Genomic DNA, 12,131 nt, shown 5'->3' with positions numbered 1-12,131 from the left:
TCAAATATTCCGTTTGAATAACACCTATGCTGATCTTGAGAATGTTTGCCTCTGGCTCCAATAATTAATTCTCTCTCTCTCTCTCTCTCTCTCTCTCTCTCTCTCTCTCTCTTTCTCTTTGCCTCTCTCTCTCTCTTTCTCTCTCTCTCTCTCTCTCTCTCTCTCTCTCTCTCTCTCTCTCTCATATTTGTGCATCATCTCTTAGTGTCTTCCTATTTGTTCCACCTCTAATCTGTTTGACTCAGTTTATTCACTATACAGATTAAGTATTTGAAGAGCTATAGACAAAAAATTTCTTCGCACACCCAATGGCCAAGAACTTGTCAAAGAATTCTCCTCACTCCCTTAGTTTAGCCAGTCTATCCTGGTGGGGCCTGCAGGTCATCTGCGAAGTACTGGCTTCTTCCCAGCCTGTTGGCAACAAGAAAAGAAAGAAATCAGAGTTCCAGATGGGTAAATATCTTCTTTATTTTGGTTATAGGTGGCATTTATCCAGAATGTTGGTAGATTGCAAAAAAGAAGAGGAGGAGGAGGAGGAGGAGGAGGAGGAAGAGGAAGAGGAGGAGGAAGAGGAGGAGGAAGAGGAGGAGGAAGAGGAGGAGGAGGAGGTAAGGTAACTAAAAGTCCTTAGGGGTCTAAGCAGAGATGGCCCCTGAGACTGTCCAACTGCCCTGACAGTAGATGCCTCTCAGTTTTGGAAACTTTCTGGTCTCCCCACACCACACATCTGTGTATGGCTCAGTCCACAGCAGCAAATCTGACGTGGTGATGGTTCTGGCTTTTGTGTTCTACAGAATCCCCCTGTTTTAGTAGGTAGTTTCTTCCCTGAGCACCTCTATTTCCATGTCTGTTTAATGAATACTTTCCAATCCAACCCTTCAAACTTCAGGGTGAAGGGGAGAATGAAACAAGATAATCTGTGAAGCAGTGTTCTTGGTTCTTAGGAGACATGGTCCCCTACTCTCCTGCAGATCCTCAGGCTTTCTAGAGTGTTGTGTTATAGTCAGCAAATCTTCAACTTAAATAAGGGTACACGGGTAGTGCTTTCACTTTGAATAGCTACAGCACTTCTGGGACGCCAACCAAAAGAAATGAAAGTTCATAAGTATCCGTGTACAAGGTTGATAGCTGTTGCATTGGTTGTGATTGTCAAGTGGAAAATTAAAAAACAAAAGAACCCAAAACACCACAAAACACAAGCATGGCTATGGAAGACAGGCTGACTAAACTTAATAAACTATGATACTCTGCAGAACTGGGTTAACAGATCTGAAAAATAATGAATTTCAAAAATTGATCTGGAGAGATGGTCATGATGCAATCATTGAAAAAATGTATAGGAAAATAGGTATACTATGATTTTTTAAAAATAAAGTTCCAGAAACATACGTGGCTCTGTGAGCCTAAAGTGAGACATGGAATGACCCACACTGGTTGTCCATATTGCTTACATGGGGGTAGAAACAGAAAAGAGACATGAAGGGAAGAAAGGAGATTTAAGAATCTACTTTATTTCTATTCATCACTGAATTTTTGATTTTTTTTCTAAACACATGCATTCATTTTTTTGTGATGCAATAAAGTTGTCAGAAGTCTACCTCACAAAACAGTCTTCAGGGAGTGTTATGGATGAAAAACTGGTGGTCATCTTAACACCAGCTGAATTAGATCAGCCTGGTGCTAAGCACAGATGCTCTGAAGGAAGTTGCCAGCATAAATAGAGATGTAGAGAAGAAGAGTGAGGCATTGTGGGTTCTCCTGAAATGTTGCTGTTTTGAGCTGTTGGTTCTCTTGGAGGACCTCATTATGACTGGCTTCCCCAATATGAATTTGACCATTATCATCAGAGAAGCTTGGGACCTTGTTGGTGAGAGCGGCTGTCGTTCACTTTGGGGGAGCTCTGGTCCTCACATTGAGCATCGCTTCCTGACTCTGAAGGGGAAGATGTGTGCTGTTTAATCTCCAGGAGAAACTCATCATTCTGGCTTTCTGGCATGTACTTGACTGTTCTGATCATCAGAGCAGCTCGGGACTTCTGTGTCACTGAGGATGGCTGTGGTACTTTTCAGGGCAGACCTGGTTCTTATGAGCATGACTTCTTGGCTCCAGTGTAGAACCCTCAAAACTACCAGCACAGCTCCTTCACCCCGCTGGCATAGAGTTTCTAGCTTCCATCACTGACCTTTGGGCCTTCCCAGCACAGATCCATACAACAGACTGGTGTGAGTTCTTCTCATGGGCTCTAGACCTCCAGTTGGAGAGAGGCATTGTCATGGGCTCTAGGTCTTCATCTGGACTCATCCAGGACATTGCTGTCAGATCCAGGCCCTTGGCTGAATATTCTGAGGTCTTTAGAGTTGTGGACAGATTTCCTGCACTTTCTTGTGTTTAACTCTGGATGACCATCATAAAATAATATTATAAATTCTGTGTCCTGATCTAATTGTTCTCCTCACAACCCGACTACAACAGGGAGTGAACTGAGTAGATGAGAAAATGGAAGAAACCTGATAATCCTACTATTTGCAAACATCTCTTGAAACAAGAGATGTTTTCATGTTCCAGATTCTCTACCGATATGCAAATATCCTTGGTGGCTGAAGCTGATAAAGCCAACTTTGTCACTAACCACTAATCTTTACTTTGTTAACTTCAGAATAAAATCAAAATGAGAGGAGGAAAGAGACAAGAGACTGACTTGGAGAGGAGGAAGAAAGAATCTAATCAGGTACCTCTGCACACCTGGCAATCACGCTGTCTTCACACAAACACCAAGTTCTATGAATACAGAAATACTCCTACCAGTTATCCATTTGGCCCATTTTATGTATAAAGATACTGAGACTGACAGTTATTTAGTGTTGTATCCTCAAAAGCAGAGCCAGATGCAAATGCAGACTATCGACGTTAAGCAAAATGAGAAGTTTCCAAAGTTCCCAGGTACAGGCAAAGTGCTTTAAAACATTGCCTTTGACGCTGGTAGAAGTAACAACAGCTAACCTGCATTGAATCTTAGGTCAGGTTTATCTTTATTGACACTTGACTTTGCTAAGGACTTTAGTTTTTATTGTCTATCAAATTTTATAATTTTGCTTCTTTTGCATACCAATTTTTATTGGTCTATGTTTGTTATCCATAATAGCTATATGCATCTTAGGGAACTGATTATCTTCCCTTCTCCACAAAGTCTAGTTCTGCTTCCTGTCTCTTTTATTTTGTGCTTTATTCATACTTTGGATTTCTCATATAAGATGCTTAACTTTCTGTTTATTTCACTGCTAAGCACTTTAAGTGATTATCTCAAGTGATGATTGCTTACTGAAATGGAACTCATTAACATGACTTTTAGCCACTTAAATTACTGGGCGACAACAGTAATTTGTCATTTTAGAAATGAGGAAATTTAGGCATGGAGAGGTGAAGTAACTGGACCTTCACAGCTGGGTCTATGTGTACTTGTATTTTGTCATGCTGCCTCTTAGCCAGGGACCTGAGAACTTTACCAGGCATGGGAGAGACAGATGGAGGCAGAATGGGGCTCCCAGAATTCTCTTGGCAGGGTTCCTTGTCCCCTTTCCATGCTGGAGAGGTGAGTGTTAACCATACCCTTCCTGTCTTATCTGGCCAGAAGCTGCCAAGATGGAGGTGGACAGAGAGGAACCCCTCCTTCTAATGACAGCTGATGTTGACCCTGACAGCAGCCTCCAGCCCAGACTGGCCCCTAGCTGTTGCTCAGTAGCCTCCCAGGTGCAGGAGGAACCCTGCATCTCCCCCTGCTAGTTGGCTTGGTAGAGATGCATACCTACCTTCCCAGTCACCTCAGCCCTTCTGTTTACCCTGAAAACAACCAAGTGCTCCACACCATCATTTAGAGGCCAGGGGGTGGCTGCCGCAGGGCACCAGGCGGTGCAGGCCTGTTTGAGCTGTCCTAGGACCTGTTGCCTACACACGTGCCCAGAGCCCATTTGCCTAGGAATTAATGGGTCCCCATGCCCTGCTGGGTGCAGACACGAGCCAGCCTGGGAGACAGCCAGAGAAGGGGGAGGAGTGTGGTAATGACGGTGATGGGGTGGGGGGGACCACTAGAATCTGTCTGACTCAGCTCCTATTGATCCCTATGACCTTGAGCCCCTTGGTCTTGATGCCTCAGTTTCCTCAATGAGTATCAGCCTTTCCTGAACTGTGGAGACCAGCAAAGTCTTGGATGCAGAAGATTTTGGTGAAGCTTATACTTGGGCCATAGCTGCTGCTTCTACTGGACAGTAACAATATTAACATTTATAGTGTAATTAGCAGTGAGGTATATGAAGTTTTGAAAGCTTGTCATTGAAATATAACATACTTCCAGAAGAGTGTGGAAATTATAAATGTTCAGCCCAATGTATTTTCATACCTCAAGCATACCTATGTAATTAGCAATCAAAATTCCCTCATTAGACTCTGATACTTGAGGCAGGGAACTGGATGAACTGTCTTTATACTCAGTTTTTCCATAGTTCTAGGGAGAACCATAGAGTAGACCCCCAGAGATGTAGATTTAATCAAGTACTTAAGTTGCAAACTATCTTTAACAGATCCCTGAAGCCTAAACTTCTAACATTTGAGAATATCCTTTGTAATGAACAAAATTCAAATGGTCATGATCCCTGCAACTCTGATCCATTCTTTCCATGAATATCTGTTGGAAGTGAACAGGGACAGAATATTAGATCATTGAGAATTTTGGAATGATTGACACTTGGAAGGCAAGAAACAGAGCAGGGCTTGAGTTTTCTCCATCCTGCTCTTGATACTTTCATCAGGGTTTTATAGCTAGGACTACTGACTTTGTTGTGTCTGGCTCTGGGTGCTTCTGTTTTGGGAGGATATTACCCTGGAAGTCAGATGACTGGGCCTCGGCTATGTGACCTTAGGCAAACTCTTTCCTCTCTCTGAGCCTCAGTTTCCCTGTTGGTGGCATGAGGTCTGGATGGACTGAGATTAGGATTCTGTTTGCAAGGGACCTCTGCTCTTTCTGACTGCCACAGTATACTTGTTTATGCAGAGGGTCCCTCCTCCTCTACATGAAGGTGTCTATGTTTTTGATTCTTATATTACAATGAATTTTGCCAGGAAAGCTTTTTTGAGGCCTTTGAACACCAGAGACTTAGCATGAACAAGAATACAGAGACAAATTAGAGGCTATTTATCAAACATTTTCTTGTGCTAAGACCTTTCACAGTCAGTGCAAGGCATCCTAACAGCACCTTATGAGATAAGTACTTTTTGTTCCCAATTAATTGGTGTAGATCCTGAGACCCACAGAAGTAAAACCTTTCATACAGATTTACATTTAAACTGCTTCCCAGTATTCTAACTCAGGTCTGATAGATTCCAGAGCATATGATCTTAATGTTGAAACCATCCCCCAGTCTAGACCTCCATCCACGGGAGCAAATTTTTGTTTGCAAAGGAGTCTGGAAATCATCCTGCTTAATGATCCTCAGAATCAACCAGGCCACTTGAAGAACTATGTTGCCTTCTTCCAAAGCAGAAAACTGAGGTGTAGAAGGGTTAGCACCTTGTATATAATAGAGTGGTTCCCAATATTTTGTGGTTCATGGACCATATTGGAATATTGGAATTTGAAAGCATTACAAAAGCAAATACAAAATTTTATTTTAAAAATTTGGGAGATATTAAGGTTTTACTGTACTTTTTTTGTATTGGGAATTGAACTCAGGACCTTGTCTTTGCCATGCAGGCACTGTGCCACCGAGATATCCCTAGCCCTAAGGTTTTAGATAAGTACTAATTAAATACATGAGTAGGGACATGTACTTAGAGCTCCACATCTTATCTAGGGTTGTCTGATTTGTTGTCCCCAGAGTCTGCTTTGTCATTAGAAACAGTGAACACACTGAGTGATACCTGGCCAGGCCAGGTAGGGAAGTGACTCTCTAGATTGTTTCAGGAGATCTGGGGTTTGAGGATGTGGTTTGGTCTCAAATCCAGCACCGTTTAGTGACATAAAGCCTAAAATTCCCACCCCAGCTGAAGAAAGGCAGCAGAAGACTCTGGAAACAATACAGTACAATAGCACCAAACCCACAACAGATTAAGAGATCTTTCTTGAGTTCAAAAGACTGACTCTAGGGCAGTTTTGTTGCTTTAAATAACAAAAGACCTGAGTAGAAGTGGTATAAATGAGTTCCTTTATGCTCCCTCATTACAAGAATTCCAGAATCAGGAAAGTTCCGGAATATTCCTCCCATCTTTCTGGTGACTCTTTTCTTTGGTGTGTAAGGCTTGTCCTTCAAGCCTGCATGGTGGATGCAGCTCTCAGCATCACAAACATCAAAATCAAAGTCGACCCAAAGGAGGATGTTTGATTCCATGAACGGCTCACATACTCACATGTAAGGAAGTCTAGGAAAGACTGTGTCTAACATTTTTAGGTTTTGTGATGGGACATAGGCTCTGGATACAAGGAGGAAGTCCTTTGAGTAGCAGGAAAGTGGTTGTTTGTTGAGTGACCAATGGCACCTGCCGTAACTGTCAAAGAAGAGTCTTTTGCCCTATGGACAGAGCTGTCTGTTCCACGGGACATGGAGTAATGAAATCCAAGGAAGTTCCTGATAGAGCTTCTTTTCTAATCTTCCCATTTCCCCCTCATCTAATATTGACCACTTAATCCTGTTCCCTGTACCTTGTCAGGATCGCTTACTACTAAGCTGAGTTGCATCATGCATGTATCAGGTCATGTGCTGAACTCTTGATCTATTATCTGACTTATCCTCACACTTATTCCCATTTTACAGTTTGGGAAGCTGAGACTCAGAGGAGTAAACGGATTTTTCCAGGCTCCCACAGATGAGATGGAGGAAATTGGGACTCTTTTTTCCATGACTCTAGAGTTTACCTTAGAAGCCATTATTGAATTATCCTGACTTAAAGAATCCGGGCTGTGACTTCAGATACTGTGAGCTGTGGCTCTAATTTTCATTAGGCTGGCATCTCATTAGCCCAAGATCAAGCAGGCACTTATTGCTCCTCTTTCTTACCTGGCTTAACCTCCCTTGACCCTTATCTGGCCAGTCTCTGGCTTGCTCCTTTGCTCCTAACAGTTACTTTCTTGGTTTATGTATGTGGGTAGGAAGGGTAATAAAGGGGGGGTCATATCTATCTGCCACCTCCTGCAGTGACTCTCTGTAGGTAACTCAGACATAAAGTTACCCTGAGCCCCTGCTCTGCCCCTGGCAAGCCTCAGAAGGAGCATGGGCAATCAGACCTGATCTTGGAATCACTGATGTGGAAAAGCCAGGGGAACAAATCTTGTTGGCTCTGGGCAGGTGCAGCTGTCACTGTCTCCAGCCCCCAAGTTCTGGCTGGTTGGCCTGCTTCCTTGGAGTTAGACCCTGCTAAGGGAGGGCCAGGGTGCTGCACAAGAGAAAGGGAGCTGGGTGCTTTGTGTGCACTAACCCAGACACGGCCATGTTGGTCCCAGCAGCCTCTTCTGCTAGAACAAACCTGTTCCTCACACTGGAAAGAAAACCCCTTGGAGGGGTGAGATTGCACTCATCAAATGCAGTTATGATTGTTGTTCATTCTTCCACAAATAAAGGTCATCACATGTGGTTAATCTCCAGGCCCAGGCTTTTTGGGCAGTGGCTCTCCCTCCTATAAGTAGTCCCCATAGCCATGACTCAGACGTGAACTTTCAGATGCATAACCAGTAATCTGCTTCCTCTTGTCCATATCCTGTGCTAGTTTGCACATCCCCTTCTCTGGATCCAAAATGTCCCTGTAGGGAGAATATCCATCTTGCACTTATAATGCAGAAATCATCTGAAGCAGAAGATGACCATCCCAGAAACATTTCAGGAGCCTGGAGTGGACCCAGGATGTATTTCTGAGCTTAAAACCTGTACCCACCTGTCTGTCCATCCATCCAGTCATTTGACTATCCAACAAACACTTGATGAGAGCATGTCCTGTGCCAGACACTGAAGATCCAGGGACTGAGATGTCTCTGCTTAGCAGCAAAGGACACAGAAAGCTCAGCTCATGATTGCAGGGCGGGGAGCTAAGGGTGTGGATGGAGGTTCATTCATAGTTCACCCAGAGCTTTGAGTTTAACTGAGCTCCGCTATCACATCCACTCTTTCAGGGCAGAGGACCTCTCAGGAAATCCCCAAAGCGAGGATTAGCCAGATTTGCGTTTTGGAAAAACCATCCTGTACTTGTGAAGGTAGGATTGGAGGCCGAGGTGGGCTGGGAGGCTGATCAGAGGTAAGACATGACAGCCTGGCTGGGGCAGCTGAAGAGGGCATGGTGAGGAGGGTTGGGGATGAATGGAATGAATGGGTTTGAGTGGCATGCAGGTGGAAGAGCCAGTAGGATTGGGTGAGAGATGAGATGGTGTTGGTTAGGAAGAAAAAGGGCCGTGAGTGATGCCTTCTGAGCTGGGGAATTGGGCAAATCCTCAGACCCTGGCTGAGGAGAGAAGGGATTCCATGAAGCTTGGTTTACCAGGTGGTACACAAATTAGAGGAGCTGACACAGGGCTCAGTTTTTACCTTGCAAGGTGCTTTTGTTCCAGGAGGTGATGATCTCAGAGTGCCTGTGGGAAGAGGGCTGCTCAGGGATTAGGAGAGGGATTTTAGAACTATTTTAAACTGAAGGTTTCTAATCCACATGGCCTTTGTTAATGTTTAGAAATACTTTTGATCATTATAACCAGGTGGGGGTGGTTTGCTGCCAGCATCCAGTGGGTAGAGGCAGGGATAATGCCAGACATCCTACCATGCAGCTAACCCTCCCAGGATAAGGAAAAATGTGACCCAAAATATTAATAGTACTGAGGTTGAAAAACCCACCTGTGGGGATTTAGCTCAGCGGCATAAGCACCTGCCTTGCAAGCAGGCAGTCATGAGTTCGATCCCCAGTACCGATAAAAAGGAAAAAGACAAAAACAAAAAACAACAACAACAACAAAAAAAACCCACCTGTGTTAGTCAACTTTCTGTCATAGACAAAAACAGCTTAAAGGAGGAAAGGATTATTTTTGGCTTATGGTTTCAGCCCATGGTCAGCTAACTCCATTGTTTTTTAGGTCTATGGTGAGAAAAAAAAAAAAAAACATGGTAGAAAAGTGTGGCAGAGGAAAGGAAAGTTGCTCACTTCATGGAAGCCAGGAAGAGAGAGAAGGAAGGAAGGGAGGAGAAGAAAAAGGACAGGAGGGAGGAGGATAGGAGGAGGAGGACCGGAGAAGGAAGAGGAGGAAGAGGAAAAAAGGGAGAATAAGGACAAGAGGAGGAGGAGGAAGGGAAGAGAAGAAAGAAAAGAGAAGGAAATAGGAAGGAAAGGAAGGGGGGGACGGGAGGGGAGGGGAGGGGAGGGGAGGGAAGGCGAGGGGAGGGGAGGGAAGGGAAGGGAGGGAAGGCGAGGGGAGGGGAGGGAAGGGAAGGGAGAGCTGTGGACAAATGTAATTGCCAAGGTCGTATCCTGTGACTCACTCCCTTCACCTAAGCCGCACCTCCTAAATCTCCATCACCTCCCAATAATGCCATCAAATTATGACCTCATCAATTGTTTAATCTGCTGAAGTTAGAGTTCCTGTGATCCACCTCCTTCTGAAAGCGCCACCTCTGAATACATGTGTTTGGGAGGACTTTTTAGATCTAAATGATAACCCCACTAAAGGAAGCTGAGTAGTGAAGGTCAACCATGGCAGCTGTGGTGTTAGGTGTTTGACTCAAGTCTCAGGTCTCCCACTTGGCTTCTGTCTGATGGTGGGCAAGTTACTTAGCCACGATGTACCTTGAGATAAAGCAGCCAGTGCAAGTCCTGGCACACAGGAGATCAATGTTTGCTAAAAGGTGAGTATTCTCAGTGCTCATCCACTAATTGGTTCAGGCGGCCACACTCTGTGAGTGTGATAGAGCTTTCAGTTTTCATCACAGGGCCGGGAGAGCATGGAGACACTGCAGTGTGTGTGACATGCATCAGCTCACATCACCTTCACAAAACTCTGCAACTAGAGTTTCTATTCCTATGTTGTAGATGGAAAAACTGAGACTCACAGACATTGAGTGTGTGCAAGGCTGTAGGAATATATAGAAAAATTCAGTTCATCTGGACTCTCTAGGACCCCAATTTAGTTAGAGAGATAGGAATATAAACCAGCACTATGACAACTTAATGTTTTAATTTCCACTCTGCCTCATCTGATATGCACTCAGTTAGCCACTGATAACCCCATACTATGGGCCAGGCACTGTGTCGGTCACCTGGGTTCCTGACCTTCTAAAGAGCAAGTCAAATTACAAAGTAATGCAAAAACTGGCATATCCACCAGTGTCTGTATTCCCAAACTCCAGGTAGTGCAAGGATTTGGCTCACTTAAATTTTTCTTCCAATGAGGTATTAATGTTATCTTCCTTGTATATTTTGGATACTGAAGTTTTGAGGCACTCAGCAACTTGTTTAAGTCTTATGGTTTGTAGTGGAACCTAGCTTTCAAACCTGGTCTTTCTAACTCAAGAGGTCAAGGTTTTAAGGATTTGGGTGGATCCCTGTTCTATAGTACTCCTACTTGTACCTGATATTTAGGGGCTTTGCTTGCCACCTCTGTCTGTTTACCATGGACATCTTTTTGGATATCACCCTTTAGAAGGGACCAGTAGCCAGCCGTAGGTTTGCTCAACACTGGGGAGAGGAGTCTGCATGATACAAAGATGGCAGCATCCTGGAAGTTGCTGTCAGAAGCTTGCTTTCAGGGAACCTGGATTTACAGTAGATACAGCTGCGCAGCCCAAAGGCATCATGTTGGTCCTGGAGAGTCCCCAAGTGAACTTCCTACCAGTCCAGATAGAATCTCCTTACATGATACGATATTCGTCTAGAAAAATACGGGTTCGCTCTGTTCTCTGAGAGAAGCAGTGAGCATGTGTGTCTTATCACAGTACAAGGAAGAGGAAGCCTGAAATAACAGGCCTGTAAAAGATGCAGTTGCCTCCCTAGTGTCCTTCCCAAGTATCTTTTAATGTGAACTAGTCCAACAGCTCTGGGGAAGACATATTTTAGCAAAATCCAGGTCAGTGGATGACATGTTCCTGGAGATACCAGGACATTTACCAGGGCTACCTGTGGGTTATTTGCTGGGTAATGAAGTATCTACTAAAGCCCAAATAATCGCTCATACACTAAACAACTAGTGAGCTTTGCATATTTATGTTAGACTCCTTATTTGGTTTTCTTTACCTCACAAATATTTATTGAGCATCTCTCAGGTGCCAGCCACTGCATAGCAAACTGAAGACAAGCAGAGATGGCCCCTGAGCTCAAAGGCACGCTGAGCAGAAGCTAGTTGCAGGACTACTGTATAGCTGGGGGCATCCTTTTATGGGAACTGAGGAATAAACACATGTAACAAAGGAGGGACATTTTGAGATCAGTATCAGGCAACCTCCCCATTCAGCTGGGAGGCTCTTGGAAGCTCTCTCAGAGGTCTTAGCCATTGATCAAAGAATATTTTCACTAATAGTCAGAGAAATCCTTAGATGGAAAAATACTTTTCAGGTAGATATCATGAAGGTTATTAGCTGGGAAAATTGGCATGCTCTGGTCTCAGTGTGAGTTCTGTAAGTTACAGAGGAACAACAGGACTATAAATAGGACTGGACCTACATTGCCTCCATTTCTTTTATTAGTTCATTCAACAAATATTTGGTGTGTACTTAGTGTCAGGCCAAGTACTTACAGGTTTTCTTATTTAAGCTTCATAGCATCTCTACAGTGTAAGTACTAATAACATTCATCTCTTATGGAAATGGATACTCAAGTCTAGAGAGGCAAAGCATGTTGCCCAAGGTTGCAAGGCCTGTAAATTGTACTGAGAGGACTTAAGTTAAGTCCTGTTTCTGCCAGCTTCAGTAATGTAAACTTGAAAGTCTTAGTTTTCTTATGTACAAAATGGCTGTGATGTGAGGCTTATGTAAAATAATGTTTCAAAAGACCTGGCCCTACACCTTCAGTACCCTGCAATTCGCCTTTCCCCTGCTGGACTCCTGGGCTCTAGAGGATATGCCCGGGTTTGCTAGTCTGCCCTGATCCCTAACCTGCTGGGTGGATCCAGGCCAGCTAAGTAG

This window comes from Cavia porcellus, unplaced genomic scaffold (assembly GCF_034190915.1).
Source record: "Cavia porcellus strain 051 isolate PalLab524CR breed Dunkin Hartley unplaced genomic scaffold, mCavPor4.1 scaffold_19, whole genome shotgun sequence".
NCBI lineage: Eukaryota > Metazoa > Chordata > Mammalia > Rodentia > Caviidae > Cavia > Cavia porcellus.
Note: the sequence above shows the minus strand (reverse complement) of the source record.